This window comes from Lepisosteus platostomus, chromosome 7 (genome assembly GCF_059453375.1).
Source record: "Lepisosteus platostomus isolate fLepPlt1 chromosome 7, fLepPlt1.hap1, whole genome shotgun sequence".
In the NCBI taxonomy this organism is placed as follows: Eukaryota; Metazoa; Chordata; class Actinopteri; order Semionotiformes; family Lepisosteidae; genus Lepisosteus; species Lepisosteus platostomus.
The window spans coordinates 36,071,400-36,084,359 of NC_142617.1; positions in this window are offsets into that span (position 1 = coordinate 36,071,400).

The following is a 12,960-nucleotide window of genomic DNA, read 5'->3' on the forward strand; positions in this document are numbered from 1 at the left end:
TACAATTAGAAGGAAGGAAGTGGAACTTCCTGATATGGAGCTGAAACATCCGTTACAGTGTCAGTAGAAGAAAGAACGCAAGAACAATGTTAGACTTCGAAATTATTTAATTCCTTACACAAATAATTTTGATTCTGCTCAACGGCCGAAACATTGTGTTTTCTTTCTTCTCTTTTCAGCATGGAATAAACCTATTACTTGTTCCTTTGCAGGCTACGCATGCTGATGTAGCTACCCACCTGAACTACTGTATATATTAATAGAGGCTAACAATAATGCATGACATTTGTTTCAGCACTACAACACTAAAAAAAAGTTTAAAAGATAATCTGGTTTTTGATATATTAATGCTATAAAATGAAAGGGGAAAATCTGCATGTGCTAAACTAACATTTTATGTGTGTTTTTACAAAGATTATGTCAATAATGTGCTCAAGGCTATATAATGAGTTCAGTTAGTATTGTGTCATTTTAATATAAATGACACTAAGGTACTACAGGGACTAGGATAGTTTAAAACTAATAAATCACCAGGGTTTGGTGCTATTTCCCAATTGTACTTAATGAAATGAGGGAGGTTATTCATTGACTATTAACTAGGATTTTCAACTTTAACTAAGAATGAGAGCTGTATCCACAGATAGGAGATTTTCAAGTGTAACACAAATTCATAAAAAGTAACATAAAATAAAACAAAACTGTAGGTTTTACCAGACTTACACCTGTTACTGATGATGTTGTTGGAATGATAGGTAAAAGTTAAGAAAGCAGAATGTATGTAAAACAATTTTGTTTTAAGAGACAGTTACGGTTACAGTTACCATCAAAAGACAGAAAAAGATGTTTCTTAACTATCTAGAGTTCTAGGTTCTAGGTCTGAAAAACAATAAGGACAGTTGATACATCTTAGCCATGACATGATATAGTTTGATTTTAAATGAAATTAGGATCTGACCTTCCTCCTGAATTACTGTCAAAAGCTAAATTTCTCAAATAAAAATCTGTGGGAACTAAAAGTCATGTACTTCACTCGATTATTTCACTCATAGAAGTATTTAGTATTAGCATTCAAGTTTTTCAACAGAACTGGGCATCACTGGAAGGGAGTGAATGCGTTTGCAAAGCACTGAATATATGTATAGTAAATGGATTGAGAACTAATTAATGAAGAAGAAACAGTCATCTCTTCACAACATAACTTCTTATTGGACTGATGTTAAGGGCATGCCACATGGATCCATTTTAGTCCCTCGGCTCTTACTGATTCATAATGTATTAGTGAGTTACTTTGCTGTATACTTAGCTGTTTAAAAATGTTTTTGTAGGTGGTACAAAAAGAGGAAGAGTGGCAAAAACTGAAGCAGCAGCAAGAGACTTTAAAAAGACTCCAATTTTGCTGCCACTTGGCAAATTAAATTAAACTTTAATAAGTGTAAAGTGATCCATGCAAGGTGGAACACCCTGTGCTGTACAGTATATCACATGGGTGATTTTGAGCTGCAGGAGGATAAGCATGAAAAGGATTTGAGTATAAGACACCAAATGGATCATTTGAATATACAGCAAACTGTGTGAGATTTACATAATGAAATAAAACTTTGCTCAAGGTTTACAATGCAATAGTAAGACTTCATTTGTAATACTGTGTTCAGGTTTGGTCAACGAATTACAAATAGGATATTATATTCTTAGAGAAAATTAACAGAATAACAAGCAGAGTGATTCCTGGTCACGGGAGATTATCATTTAAAGACCTAAATCTCTTGGTTCTAGAAGAAAAGCAAAAGAGAAGAGGTTTGATCTAATTATATAGAATCAAGGAGCATAGAAAGTGTGCCCATTAGGGGATTCAATAGCCAAACAAGGTCACCAATAGGAAATTTAATTCACTGAAGACAGAAAAGAAAAAACACTTCCTCACATGAAGGTCAATATGTGTTTGAAACAAATTTACCAGCCTTGTTCACCCCTTAACTCTGGGCCTTTTCAAGAAGTCATTGGATGTGTTACTAAACAATGAAATGAGCAAGATGGGTTGATTGGCCTCTACTCTTTTGTAACCTTTCTTAAGTTCACTTTCTATCTGTAACATGTGTAACATGGTGCCAGCAGCAAAAAAGATGTCCATATTTGTCCCAAAATTAAGTGTAGTTACAAAGTTATGCAATTCCATAATAGAAATATAACAACTCCAGAAAATGAGAAGACTCTTGATCCAAGTGAAGTCTGAAGAGGAGTACAATAAAAATATATTTAATTTTAGTTTTGAAAATTGAAACACATGGCACAATATAGTTCAATCATAACCTCCAGCTTATGAAGTAAATAAACTGAGACATACACATATATTTTTTCTAATTGAGGCACTTAACATCAGCACTGTTAACTGGAGGGACAGAAGTCTTGATTTAATTCTGAGTATGTCCCTTTATAGCTTGTATTCTAAACTACATAACTCTGAACATATCAAATGCCCTAATTTAACATTGTGACACTTTTCTTTTGACACTAAAATACGAAGACACTGTAAGCCCTCCACACTACAATCAGTCCATTAATCTCCATGTACTGTACTGTAGGATGTCTATGGTTTCCAAATACTTTTGTATTAGTGAGAGATTCCGTCACCTCAGAGATCATCCACATTCGGTCATTTAGTGAATTAAAAATATTAAGTCATTTATTCCAGTCTTTCACTTTCACCCAAGATTTGGCAGTTCCTGACATTTCCCCTCAGTGAATGACTATAAGCAAAGCAGCAGACAGCCAAAAAAGGTTTACTAATCTCTGGACAGAGTGTTTTGAGGTGATGATCTGAATGAGGGTTTAAATGTTATCAAGAAAACTCAGTTTATGCAGGCATTAGTGTTAACAGCAGCCAATACAACCTAGGACTTCTGATTTTTCTAAAATTTTGGTTATAATATATTGTAAATTGAATCGAAATCAAACTCACCAAAAAAGGATTTTCTCCACTGCATTAAAAGTAGAGAACAACCAGAATTTCCCATGATTATTGTTGTGTGATTAACTAAACACTGACACCCACAAAAAACTAGAGAAAAGTCTTTTGAATCTGTGAGATGAAGTATTTAAAAGGCTGCAGTTAAAACAAAAACAGATGATCAGAAAGCTGATCTTGTAAGCACAATCACCTGCTTATCCAAGGGAATGATGAAATAATTCAGGTGCATTTTTGTGCAATTGGTTTAGTTCAGCAATTTGTAAAAGATGGAACAGTCAATATGGGAGCAGATGTAATGCCAACACAATGGATGATGAAGCAAATATAAACTTCTCTTCACTATACAGGGAATTAAGGTTGTTTTCTTTTTAAAGGACCCTCTGTGTTGCATGCAATGATAAAGGAGATTTTTGACTTAGAAGAAAATACTCCCATGTTTGAAGGGAATAATTCTAAGATCCACAGGGTGAAAGTGTAATAGAAGGCAGAAAAAGTCTCAAAACTACAACAACAAATGAATATATTAATAACTCTTCTATTGCTGTATGCATACAAAACAGTGTGGCTCAATTTCCCAATAAAGAGCAAAATTTTACAGAACCTCTTCTTCTACACTAAAACTAATAGATCTGGTTATTACGCATATCTGTAATTGGTAGGCCCTCAATTTTCTAATGACAATTGGCAAAAATAATCTCAATTCTGTTACTTTAAATTGGGAAGATTAGGTAAAAACAGCATGCATCAGAGAGTGTCATTGTAGAAGCACTGGTCCTAAATTGTAGAATAAAAAACTTTAATTGGAAAATAAAAGTATTTCTAAAAATGAGGAACAGGATAATTTACTGTAATTATTGCACTGTAAACAGTTTGCATAAACATTTGTAGCAAAATCTGAACAGAAGGAATATGCTCTGAATAGAGTTTTCTTTTCCACTAATATAAAAGACAATTTTTAATACAGAAATCAGAACTTTGTCAGTGAGTTTCTATCCCCACCCTATAAATTGATACATTAATGAAAGGTTAACATTTTATTGTGTCAAATCATTAATTGCAATTTAACACATTACATGAAAACAAAAAGATAATACATATGAACAGGCTAGTCTAGTTTGCATTTCTTCATTTTTTAATGTATGGGGACCCAAAAATGATCCTTTGTTTCTTGTGGAAAAAGTGTCCAGTTTCACTTGTGACTGTATGTTCAACAAGGACTCTATGTTTTTAATTGAAACCAATGACCTTGACAGGTCGCACAGAGACTGCAGAAGAAAAAAGGGCTTTCTGCCTTGAGTATCTCTTGTATCACTGAAGGCTCCATCAGGTGACAAAGACTTATGATGGGGCTTAAATAATGCAGCAGAGAGAGAATAAAAGTGACAATCAAAACCCTTTATTCCAAAAGCACAGCTGAATAATTTAAGTGTGGTCTGATTAAACCAGAACGTGAGGCATGCAGGGAGAACATCCTTCTCTTAAACTGCTCACAACAGCAGTGACTGGGCTCTGGTAGCTTGTAGAAGATTAAATCTGTTTTTCAGTTTTTCAGTAAAGGAAGGTCAGTACACAGTTGTAATGGATGATTCTAGTGCATTCGTTAAAGCCCAGCCATGTTATGATTTTCATTTTTAAATTGTCACACAGTTTTTTTATGTCTATTTCTGGGTTTTACACATACATCAGCAGGGTTCATGTTAACAGAGCAGAAGTGCAGAAACGCAGAGAACAGTCTATCACATACTTGTCAATAGCTCTGGGTGACAGTGGTAAAGGCCTTTGGAATAAATAATTGATAAAGGATCATAAGATAATGTATAGTCAGAAAGGTCACAGCTGACCTTTTTATAATAAAAGTATCAAGTATCAAGTATCAGATGCCATTTATTAGAGATTTTATTAAAGAAACTTTTCAGGATTCATTTTTGGAATTGGAATAATATGCAAAAATACCTGCCTGTAGAAAAGAGTGCATATACTGTAAAATACTGTATCCTTTCTTGCATGGTTTCTCAGCTGTTAGCATTTCTTTCACTTTTACTTTGGTTTACCTTAATTTGGCTAGGTTTCCATATTCATTACTACACTTGACCATGAGGACTCCATGATATAGCATGATAAATTGTCTCTAGTAGTAAAGCATAGTGTAGGCATGCTGAAACCATTAGAACCCAAGGCCATTAGAACTCTCTGAAAACTACAGAAAAAGTGCATACCTTTCATAAAGTTTCTCCTACTAAGATAAAGAAAGAAAAGTATGAAAAACTTCAACAAAGGCTTTCATTATTCTCTCAGTATAGTTCAACAGAGGACATCAGAATATACTAGTGCATGTTTTCCTAGTAGTGTTATTATTCGGTTCTCACAGTTACATTAAATTCTTCAGTTTCTGACTGTGATAATTTCAGGACTTTTTTATCTATGATGGATAAGTGTAGCCTTTACTTACTCTACCATTTTAGCATGACATGCCAACTAGCTTGATGTAATGTATTCTAGGTTCACTGTACACCATCAAATATATTGTTTTCCTAAGTGTATTAAAACATTTCTGCAATTGTTTGTGCCACTGTTTAAATGCCTTATGTACTGCATAAATTTTACTTTTAGAGTATAGAAAAGACAGCATTGTCGAAATACTGTACCAAACTGTTTTTTTTTCTACAGCACTTTCCAAATTGTACTGAATAAACAGCACGGGAATTGGAATTAGTCAGCTGCCAACTTGAGTAAAGAGGATCTTGCTGAGATTAAAAGCTTTGGAGCATCCTGAACAAAAATATTGCACAACTTGTTAATAGATGTCTTCCAGCTCAGTATATCACTGCATTTTTAGCCCTGTGTTGCATTGCAGCACAGCCTGTGTCTAACACAAACGGGGAGAATAATGAAGGAAAAAACACAAAAGGAGAGATTAATTAACTGTGAATGAGAAAGGCACGACTCAGATCCTTTTGTGTCTCAGTCCCGCACTTTTATAGAGCTCTTCTTAAATCATTGCTTATTTAAAACTGTAAACTTAGACAGTTTGAATAAGCTGTACCTTTTAGGTAACTGAGAGGGGGGCAGCTGCCCTGTGACCAACAGTGCACCCCTCCTATTATTTAATAATATTAAAAGGGCACACCTACAGTATATGGATAATTAACATATGAAAAAGTGCAAATTCCGGCTATGCGTCAACCATGCTTATGATTCTGTTAAAATATAATCCATAATGAAGACTACTGTATCACAAAGTGCCATGTCATACAGCACCATCTACAGGGTGTTACGTGATCTAAAGTTACACACTTGAGAAGCTACTGTACTGTAGATCTGTCAAAAGATAGAATTGGTAGGTTCCAGTGTTGCTTTATCAGTGACATAATGAAAGGTAGTTCAAGTCTGAACATCCGAAAGTAAAAATATCACAAATGAGAGGAGCCCATCTAACCCATCGTGCTGCCTTATTTGCTGGTAGCAGACCGTGGGAGAAGTTATGCAGTCCATGTTTTTCAAGATGATACTTTCTTTGAAGAAAAGACTGGATGAGATTTTCAGATCAATTAGCTAGTATCAACTAAACAGCCTAGATTGACAGAATAGACTCCTCTTATTATTTTGCTTTTGTTTTATTTACAGATCTCATCCCTACAGCTTATCCCAGACACCCACCGCCCTTTGTGTAAAAAATGCTCTCTCAGTCCACAATACGCTTCCTCATTACTTCCTTTTGTGTTTGGCTCTTCTAGTTTTGCTGCTGAGTACAAAGTATTCCTTCTGGCAGATTTGGGGGGATACAAGGGGGGTTCAAGTACAACAGAAAAGAAAGATAACATTTATATTTTTGATTATGATCCTCCATTCTGGAGCAAATATTATATTAGTCATATAACTAATTGAACACTTTTTTTCCACCTGTTCAATTAGGTGTAGCAAAATCATACTGCCTGACATGCTGGAGAGCACATTTTCTACGTCTTTTTTGGAGGATAAATACAGTACTTTTCATGTTAATTTTTATAGAATGTTATTTGAATTTTTTAAATAATTGTGTCAACTCCACATTGCCATTATTAATGTAAGATTGAACCCCTTGTCCTGCTTTTGAAATATACTGCTGCTTTCAGTAAGCAGAAATACAAAAATCAATAAATAACCTTTTGTAAAGTTCTGCATACAAGCTTTGGATAATTATATATATATAATATTCTGTATACAGAAATATATTTACTATATATTAATATTTATTTTTTATATCACTGTTTGAAGTAAACCCTGTACATAAATATCACCTGTACACTTTATACAGTAAATGAACATGTAAGGGAAGACATAAGTATTGAGAATGTGGTTTCTAAATATATTCTAGCATGCAAAATTACACAGGTAGTTGAAACAGAAATCAAAATATAGCATGCAACACTTTGCCAAAAGTAAATGACTAAAATAACTAGTCAGACCTGAAATTTACATAGCTAAGATAAAGAAAACATTTAGCACAAAACAACAGATCACAATATATTGTGTGTATATCATCAGTATATATTAGAATGAAATACAAACAAGATCAGACAACACATAAAACAGGTATTCTTCAGTGATGAAGTACCAAATCAGTCTGTATTTGCAAAATGTTTATGACAGCTGCTGAAAAACGAATGGAATTTGAATTGTCTTATGTGTCTGTAAACAAAGCTCCTCTGCATTTGTAGGCACTCATTATGTTAATTTTCACTTGTTCTTAACATCAAAGAGGTGTATCTTAATATTTTTTCACAGCTGGATAAAAAACAACCAGTAAACGTAACTTCCCCCATTGATCATGGACAAATATATTACTGTATATATTATTTCCAGGATGAAGTAATGAATAGATTACTGCAAAACTTACAAGTAATATACTCTACAACTTGCATGATTTCAATAACCAGAATAAATAACCACAGTCGTAATGGTGCTTTAACTTAGGTAACTTTTTTTTGACTGTACATAAGGCATTGGCGTTTGGTGTTATAATGTACATTATAGTAGGTCTTTACAGGCACAAGGGAGTTTTCAGATGTCTCAAAGAGCCTCACAGACAAATAGCACTCAAAGACCACTTACAAAGACCAGCTAGTGTATGATGCCCTAACTTCACCACCTCTCCATAATGAGTTTTAATTGATTCCAATGAGCCTGAGGAACGTAGTATTTACTCATCTCTTTCAGGGAACCAGCATTACAGGATTAACCCATGGCTTATCATTGTTTCAAGTTAAAGCCATCCGCCAATGGGTTGATATATTGTACAAATACTGTACAAGCCCAGCTCGGACTGTTGGTGTAGATGAGGCCAGATCCAAAATGTGTAAAGATCACACTCAGTACAGGTACTGAATACTACACTGTCTAAAGGGCAGAGTTGGCCACTGAGCCTGCCACCCACAGGTGGAGTGATTCTTTATTCCTTAGTCACGTAAGAATATAAGGAAAGGAAATGAAAAAAAGCCATTTAACCCATCTTGTCCAGTTGGTAGATAGTATATCAATATTGAATCTTTTATGAGGAACTTTACCAAAAGCCTTTTGAAAATCTAAATACATCTTATCATATGGTCTGTTTTCCTCCATTACTGCTGTTGTTTGTTCACTGGATTCTAACATATTACTTAAGTAACGTCTGCCTTTTATAAATCCATACTGACTATCCCCTTGGATCTATGTTTTCATATACAGAGGGTGATCTTCTAGTTAAGACTTAATAACAGTTTTCATAACCTTACGTGTACTGTAATAGCATTTTATGATTTAGTTATCTTATCCAATTTGCTTTAGATGGTGTACGTACAGAAAAAAACAACATAAGACAAATGCACTATTTCAAACATCTCCTTAATTAATGAAAGGCAAAGGTTTCTTTCTCTGGTTATTTAAATAAAGAATGGGAAATCTAAAAAAAAACAGAATCAAGCAGGCAATTCAGTCCTTTTAAATGTTGTTACTTTGAATCCAATAATAATTTAAAGCACAATAAGTAGAACAGTTAGGTGAGATTTAGAGAAAAGAACAAAACATATTCATTAAATACAGTAAACCCAAAATACAGTACAGTATGTGTCACTCAAGGTCAGGTAGCGTCACGACCACCAGGCAGTCAAGATCAAATCGTAAGCGAGCTAATCAGCCCCAGCAGCGGGTGATTATTAACAAACGCCGCCACACGAGTTCAACCACCTGCGCACACTGACGGTGCGGTGCGCACTGCTATTTATACCCTCTTCACCTGTTTCCCACTGCTCGGTATTGAGTCTACTCCTTGAGAGCTCTACCTGGCGGTTTTCCCCGTACCACGTTTATTCTGGATTTTGGATTCTCCTTCCGCCTTTTCGACTTTGCACCTCGCCTCTCGCCTCGGACTGTCTGCTACCGGAGAACTTCCTGGATTACGACTTGCCTTTCGCCTTTTGACTACGACCTTGCCTCTCGTTTTGGTTTGTTCGCCTGCCTCATCTATCACCCGTGCCTGCGTCTGCACAGGATCCGTGTATCTTCCCACCAGGGATTCCTAACAGAATACCGAGCCCAAAGATGGATCCCGCGGACGCACAAGCTTTTTGCTCACTTTTCAATCGCCATTCCCAAGCTCTCACCCAGCTTCAATCTTCGCTTCACATTCTTCGCTAACCTTCCGCCTTCACCTGTCCCTTCGCCTCCAGCACAGACCACTGCTCCAATCCCTGTAACCCCGCCCACCTCTCCCGTAGCCTCACCGTTTGTTCTCCCGGAAAGATATGACGGCAACACCGTGGGCTGTAGGGGTTTTATTGCGCAATGCTCCTTGACTTTCCAGTTGCATCCTGAGCATTTTTTTTCTCCCCGGGAGCAGATCAGTTTCGCCCTTTCCTTGCTCACTGGCAAGGCTCTGGACTGGGCAGCTGTGTTGCTTGCTAGGGGAGACTTTCAGTTTGCTGATTTCAAACTTTTTGCTGACCAGCTCCAGGCACGTTTTTCTCCAGTCAACCCGGACCTGACTCATCTCCGACTCGCCTCGCTTCGTCAGGGTGATGGATCTCTGAATGATTATGTGCCTGACTTCCAGGCCCTCGCCACGGAGTCTGACTGGAACCCTGAAGCCCTGATTTGCCTTTTTTTATAAGGGTCTCTCTGAAGATCTAAAGGACCACCTGGTACTCTCGCCACTTCACAATCGCTCTCTCGAATCAGCAATCGCTCAGGTGGTTGAACTGGACACCCGCATTCGGCTGCGGAGAGCAGAGAGTCATGATGGAAGCAGTCCTGGCCGTCCTGAAGGTACTACCCCCACGGTGCCCACTCGGCATCATGCACCCCTTTCCTCGGAGGAAAAGGAAAGGTGCCGTCGGGAGGGACTGTGTCTCTATTGCTCTGCACCTGATCACCTTCTCTCTGCTTGTCCCTTGAGACCCCCTTATCCCTCTCGAACCCTTCCGCATCCTACTGTTAGAGTCAGTAGTGCTGTTTTTTCTCAAAACTCGTCAGGCCCTTTATTCCCAGCTGAAATTTCTTGGGCTGACGCACAACTTCCCCTTCTGGTTTTTGTTGACTCAGGGGCAGCGGGGAACTTTATAGACGTCACTTTTGCTAAGAAGTGGGATATTCCCCTGGCTCCGGTCTCACCCCCGATCTGTATTCAAGCTTTGGATGGATCCCCGATTGCACCTGGACGGATTACATGGCAGACCGTCCCTCTCTCTCTAACAGTTGGTGCTACTCATGTTGAGGAAATTTCACTCCTTCTCCTGGACTCGCCTGCCTACCCGGTAATCCTAGGTCTTCCCTGGCTCAAGAAGCACGATCCCCACATCTCCTGGGACAAGAACGAGCTCATTGCCTGGAGCCACTCCTGTCATGTTAACTGTTGTCGTCAGCCGGTTAAGGTTGCTGCTGCAGTAACCTCTATGGAGGAGCACTCTACCATCCCGCCCCAATACAGGCATCTGAAACAAGCCTTTGATAAGCGGAAGGCTCTTTTGCTTCCACCTCACCGTACCTGTGACTGTGCTATAGAGTTGCTCCCAGGAACCCTTCCACCTAAAGGACGGATCTACCCTCTCACTCAGGCAGAGAATCGGGCTTTGCAAGACTATATTAAGGAAGCTCTGGAGTCAGGATTCATTCGTCCCCCCTCTTCTCCAGCCTGTGCGGGTTTTTTCTTTATTGGGAAGAAGGACGGCTCCTTGCGGCCGTGTATTGATTACAGAGGACTGAACTCCATTACGGTTAAACATCGTTACCCCCTGCCTTTAATTCCAGCCGCTTTGGAGTCCGTACGGGGAGCCTCCATCTTCTCGAAGTTAGATCTACGGGGGGCTTACAACCTAATCAGGATACGTGAAGGGGATGAGTGGAAGACGGCCTTTATGACCACCCATGGACATAATGAATATCAGGTGATGCCTTTTGGTCTTGTTAATGCCCCGGCTGTCTTCCAGTCATTCATGAATGACATCTTTAGGGACATTTTTGGGAATTTTGTTTTGGTTTACCTGGATGATATCCTCATCTTTTCTGCCAACCCTAGGGATCATGTCCACCACGTCCAGGAGGTCCTGACTAGACTCATTAATAACAAACTCTACGCCAAGCTTGAGAAGTGCGTTTTCCACGCCTCTAAAATTCACTTTCTGGGTTACATCATTTCCTCATTTGGTGTAGAGATGGACTCTGCAAAGGTGGCGGCCATCAATGACTGGCCAGCCCCTCGTAACTTAAAGCAAATTCAACGTTTTCTAGGTTTTGCCAACTTTTATAGACGTTTCATCCGGAACTTTAGCTCCGTCGTGGCGCCAATCATCGCACTAACCCGCAATCGACCAGGCTTGGGTAAATGGAACCCGGAGGCTAACCAGGCGTTTTTACGCTTAAAACAACTCTTCAGTTCGGCACCACTTCTACGACACCCGGATCCCTCTCAGCCATTCATTGTGGAGGTTGACGCCTCAGCTTATGGGGTTGGGGCAGTCCTCTCTCAGCGCCACGGGGATAAGCACATTCCACATCCCTGTGCCTTCTTTTCAAGGAAACTCTCCCCGGCCGAGGTTAATTATGATGTCGGTAATCGTGAACTCTTGGCTATCAAGCTGGCCCTGGAGGAATGGAGACACTGGTTGGAGGGGGCTCATCACCCCTTTGTCATTATCACGGACCATAAGAACCTGGCCTACATTCAGTCGGCCAAACGCCTCAATTCCCGTCAGGCCCGTTGGTCTCTTTTCTTTTCTCGATTTAATTTTGTGATCACCTATACGCCGGGCTCGAAGAATGGGAGGGCTGATGCTCTCTCTCGGCTCCATGATCCCCCTGATCTGGATTACACACCGGAACCAATCATTTCATCTAACAGAATCCTCGGGGCGATCCACTGCTCTATTGAAGATCAGATCAGACGTGCCCTCAAAGGAGCTATAGTTCCCTTGTGCTGCCCCCCGGATAAGCTTTTTGTACCGGACAACTTGCGTTCTGCTGTCCTGCAATGGGGGCATGACTCTCGGTTTGCAGGCCATCCCGGGTACAGACGCACTCTGGACCTACTCACCAGAGATTTCTGGTGGCCTTCTGTGCGATCAGATGCTGCAGAGTACGTCCGAGCTTGCCGGGTCTGTGCCAGGATCAAGACTCCGCGTGCCAAGAAGACCGGTCTCCTTCACCCTCTTCCTATCCCACACCGCCCTTGGTCCCACATAGCCGTGGACTTCATTACGGACCTTCCTAGCAGTCAAGGTCATACGGTAATCTTGGTGATATCTGATCGTTTTTCCAAGGCAGCCCATTTCGTCCCCCTCCCAGCATTGCCCACAGCCCAGGAAATGGCATCACTGTTTGTGCAACAGGTCGTTCGGATACATGGGTTGCCCAACGATGTGGTCTCAGACAGGGGACCTCAATTTGTCTCGGCCTTTTGGAAAGCGTTCTGCCAAGCTTTAGGGACCCATGTATCTCTGACTTCGGGTTATCATCCTGAGGCCAACGGTCAGGTGGAACGGACCAAC